Source organism: Denticeps clupeoides, chromosome 14 (genome assembly GCF_900700375.1).
Source record: "Denticeps clupeoides chromosome 14, fDenClu1.1, whole genome shotgun sequence".
NCBI lineage: Eukaryota > Metazoa > Chordata > Actinopteri > Clupeiformes > Denticipitidae > Denticeps > Denticeps clupeoides.
In genome coordinates, this window is record NC_041720.1 from 16,499,135 (window position 1) to 16,504,562 (window position 5,428).

The window sequence follows — 5,428 nt, forward strand, 5'->3', positions numbered from 1 at the left end:
GGCGTGTGTGACAGATCATATTTCCCTGGTGGGTGTGCGCCAAGGGGAGACAAGTACACCCAAGTAGATGCTACTTCCTCGTAGCAGTGGTCATCATTTAATAACCTCCATCTTATACAAACACGAATAACGTGGCGGTAGCACTCGCCTATGAACCAGAAGACCCGGGTTCGAACCCCGCTTACTACCTGTGTGTCCCCAGGGGGGGGACTGTCCCTGTAACTACTGACTGTAAGTCGCTCTGGATAAGGGCGTCTGGTAAATGCTGCAAATGTAAATGTAATACAATCAAATGTGTGGATATTGTGCACATTAGCATAGTAAGCTAAATCCTTTGTGAATGAATCATTTTTAAAGGACTGGCTGTTCTATTTTCATTAATAGTTATTAAAAGTGAAGAACTCAAAGTGCACCCTTTTATGAGACTGAAGGGCACGGAGGGTTCAGAGGTCACATCCTGACTGCCTCAGTCATAAATCATGTTTTCTGTAAACGACCTATCAAGGTATACTCCATTCCACGGAGGGTCATGCAGTAGAAAAAACAACTCGACAGAAAACTGGTAGATTTTTTTTGACATGTAGGTTGAAAAGTGGTGGGGGAAAAAATGACAATGCGAGACCTGCTGGAGGTGAAGCAGGAGGAAGTAGACCTTATACAATACTTATACCATACCATATTTATTCATAAAGCACTTTAACACAACAAACGAGCTGACCAAAGGGCTGTACGTTCAAATAAAAAAATACGTTAAATTACAAGGAACAGGACAGACGTGGACAAAAAGCAGAAAATATTTAAGACGACATATTAAAAGGGTTAAGAATGGACTGTCTAACCACACGAAACACTGGATAAGAACACCGTACGAGAACCATGTCACACTGGGTGAAGAGCCAGAGCGTAAAAGTGAGTTTTTAAACCAGATTTAAACGCAGTGATTGACGCCGCCTGTCTCAGGCCTGGTGAACTGAGAGATCGGGGTGGAGTGTAGGAATGGAGTAATCTGACCAACAGGCTGCAGTCGAGCCGTTCGGGGGAATTTTAAAACGGACTCTAAAACAGACAGGGAGTCAGTGTAGTGAGGCTAAGATCAGGGTTATTGTACCAGTGAGAAAACGTGCAGTTGCATTTTGTACTAATTGTAGGCGAGCTAGAGATGTCTGGCTCATCCCAAAAAGCAATGAATACAAAAGTCAAGGTGGGACGTAATGAAAGCGTGAATCACTGTTTCCACATTTCGTTTGGAAAGAAGCCCAAACCGAAAAAAAGCACTTATCATGTTGATAATGCAATTCTGTAATATAGCTACGGTGCTATACGCTTGTTACGGTTCCTGGCGGTCTCAGAACGTGATTGAAAGTGAACTTAATTAACCCCAAAGGAAATTGCTTATTGTATGTACAAGACATAGGGGTGGTAGTAGCCTAGTGGGTAACACACTCACCTATGAACCAGAAGACCCGGGTTCGAATCCCGCTTACTACCATTGTGTCCCTGAGCAAGACACTTAACCCTGAGTTGCTCCAGGGAGACTGTCCCTGTAACTACTGATTGTAAGTCACTCTGGATATGTGCAACAAGTGCACAGAGAGACCGAGAGACAGACATACATTTATGAGCACTAAAAGTAAGTATGTAGTAGTGGCTAAAGCACCACTACACATTATGTAAGAGTTAAAAGTTAAGAGTCAGTAAGTAAGTTACTGCACAGTAAAAAACCAGCAACAGGAGACAGTTGCGCAGAAGAACAGCAGCAGAAGGATCATATTGCACAACCCCATGTAGTTTACAGGTAGTTTACAGACTTACGGATCGTGAGTGTAAGGTAGAGAGAGGGAGAGAGAGAGTGGCAGAGGGGCTGTGGGAAGGAAGGATTTCCTGTGGCGTTCAGTGGAGCATTTCAAACTTGTTAGTCTATTGCTGAAAAAACTCCTTTGTCCCTCCACAGCACTGTGCAGTGGGCGATCAGCATCTCCAATAACAGACTGCAGCTTTCCCAGCATCCTCTGCTCAGCCACAGTCTCCAGCGTGTCCAGTTTTACGCCCACGGCGCTGCCAGCCTTCTCGATCAGCTTGTTTAGCTCGTTCTTATCAGCAACATTCATGCTGTTCCCCCAGCTCACCACAGCATAGAAGATGGCACTGGCCACTATGGAATCATAGAACATCCGTAGCATGATGTTGCAGACCCCAAAGGACCTTAGTCTACGCAGGACGTACAGCCTGCTTCCCCCTTTCCTGTATGTGGCCAGTGTATTCTGTGACCAGTCCAGTTTATTGTCCAAGTTATTGTACAATCTTCACCTCCACTCCCCTGATGGATATTGGGGCGACTGTAGATTTTGACCTCCTCATGTCCACCACCAGTTCTTTGGTTTGGCTGCCGTTGAGCTGCAGCGGAGTTAGCTCACACCAGTCAACAAAACTGTCCACCACACTCCGCTATTCCCTTTCATCACCGTTCCCGACATGGGGCAGCCCTCTGAGTTGGAGCTGAAGTCTGTGGTATAGAAGGTGAAGCGAAACGGTGACAAAACGGTTCCCTGTGGGGCACCAGTGCTGCAATGAACAGTGTCAGTCCTGCAGTCTCTGACAGGTAGACCATGATCCATCAAACCAGCGGGGCGTCACAGCAGACAGCTTTCTTTCCCGACGGGCTGGCCGAAGGGTGTTAAATGCACTGGAGAAGTCAAAGAACATAATCCTTAGAATTCCATTTACCAGACGCCCTTATCCAGAGCAACTTACAATCAGTAGTTACAGGGACAGTCCCCCCCTGGAGACACTCAGGGTTAAGTGTCTTGCTCAGGGACATAATGGTGGTAAGTGGGATTTGAACCTGGGTCTTCTGGTTCATAGGCGAGTGTGTTACCCGCTAGGCTACTACCACCCTACACCATGCTGATGGGGATGGAAGAAACAGACGAGGCACTGATGATGGTGTCTTGGGGCGCATTGTCTGCTGATGGAGTGTTGATGGGGTTGAGTGGGGACCTGCTGTGGAACCTATTAAAAAAATGGTTAAACTCGTTGGCCCTTTCTCTGTCCCCCTCTGCCGCTCTGCTGGTGGACTTGAAGCCACTTTCCTCCTGTAATTTTCCCTTCTCCTCCTTTGATTTCTTAGCCAATTTCTTCTGTACCATCCTTGATGCATCCCTGTCACCCGACCTGAAGGCTCTCTTCTATTATGAAACAGTACAGCACAGCACATGGTGACACAGTGAAACGTGTCCTCTGCATTTAACCATCACCCTTGGTGAGCAGCGGACTGCCATGAAAGGCGCCCGGGGAGCAGTGTGTGGGGACGGCGCCTTGCACATGCACTTCAACCAGGTCACGCCGCTTGGATTGTCACATGGACAGTTTTTTCCTACCACATAGCTTGAATTTTTTTTCTACAACCTAAATATTTTTCTCTACTACATGACCCCTAGGGGGCTCCATACCATTCAACACTGCTAATAATAAAAAGTACTACACCTGAAGGGCCAAAATTTGATACACGTCAACTAATAAAAAAATAAAAATAAATAAATATTTGAACCCTTTGATATTTTGAGAGACATTTTATAGTTCGTCAGGACACAGGCAAAACCTTGTGAATTGCAAACTGCTCTTGTGCTTGGATATTCTCTGCTACCAGATCATCCTACCACTGATCCAGTTTAAGTGTCTGATAAGGAGGGTCTAAAGTAGGGCCGCAAATCAGAACAGAAACACCAGAGCAAGTGTATAATCGTTTGGCCAATTTGTTCTGGTGGTGTTACCACAACCACTGACATCCTGAAACATCCTGATACTGAAACACACCTGCACTTTCTAATAATATTGTAGGTCTGTGTAGCAGTAAAATGTTTCCTCTGTGTGTATGTGAATTTATTTTAAAGCAGATACAACTTAACTGAACTCATACTGTTTGATTATAATTACCGTGAATGTCTGAAGGTGCAGCTTTCATCTCATCTCATAATGTAAGATTTTGAGACAATTTACGCTGTCACGGCAGGAAGTGGATATTACAAGATAAGAGCAGCAAAATAATAACACAGACAATATGTTGACTGTATAATATAAAAGTTCACTGTACAAATTAAGCAAATAAATAGTCCCAGAATAGCAAAATAAAACAGTGAATGTGAGTTGTAAAAATAAAAAAATATGTCGGTATATACATAAAAGATTGATAATTGTGAGATGTACAGAGTGGGTAGATATAGACATTTTGGACTTAAGAGAAGTGGAGATGGTGTACTGGATGTGTGATCAGCTGTTGTAGAGCCTGACAGCGGTTGGCAGGAAAGACCTTCTGAAAGACCTTCTGGCAGCCTGCCACTGAAGGAGCTGCTCAGCTCTGTCAGGGTCTCCTGCATGAGGTGAGAGATGTTGTCCACCATTCTCCTGTCACATAACACCTCCACTGGGTCCAGAGGGCATCCTAGAACAGAGCTGGCCTTCCGAATCAGTCTGTTCAGTCGCTTCCTGTCCCCAGCGGACCACACCGTAAAAGATGGCTGAGGTCACCACAAAGTCATAAAAGGTGTTCACCCAAAAAGACCTGAGCCTCCGCAGCAGGTACAGCCTGCTCTACCCTTTTCTGTAGAGGGCATCAGAATTGTGAGTCCAGTCCAGTTTATTGTTCAGATGAACCCCAAGGTACCTGTAGCTCTCCACAGCCTCAACGTCCAGACCCTGGATGTTCAGTGGTTGCAGTGGTGGATGTTTGTGCCTGCGGAAGTCTACCACCTCATACTAGTTAAGATATCCGGTTAAGGAACTGGTGAGCAATGAAGACTCTGGTCCTTTGTATGTGTGAAGAATGTATTTATTTGGCCGATTATAGGCGTTTTTTTGTGTAGTGTCTGTATGTATGTGTGTGTGTTTATGCATGTATATATATTTATTTTCTTTTCCTTTCCTTTTTTTAATTAAAAATAGATAGGGATTGTTTGAGCTGTTATCTTTTGTAACCTCTTGAGAATATTGTTATTGCACATGCTCTAATTCCAATAAACACATTTTTTCATTTTAGGAGCAAAATAATAAGAAAGGCTTATCCTTTCTCAACAACAATTCATCCCACCACCCAAAAGCGGGTGGGTTTGCAACTCAAGAATTGGCCACAGGTGCAATTGTGCATACGCCCAGACGCTTGCCGATAGCTACCAAAAAAGCTAATTAAAATCAAACATGAAAGGGTTTTGCCAGTAATCGGTCTGACTCATGAAAAGGTAAAATTGTGTGACTGTGCACATGCATCATTGTTTGCACAGGCAGACTAACAATATTAAACCATATCATCTCCTCACAGCTTGATTTTTTTATCTTGTTGCATGTATTTCAGAGCAGATAGAATACTTTTCCACAAATTTATTAAAAAAAAAAAAAAAAAAAATCCATATACAGTTAATATCAGAAATAGTACCCA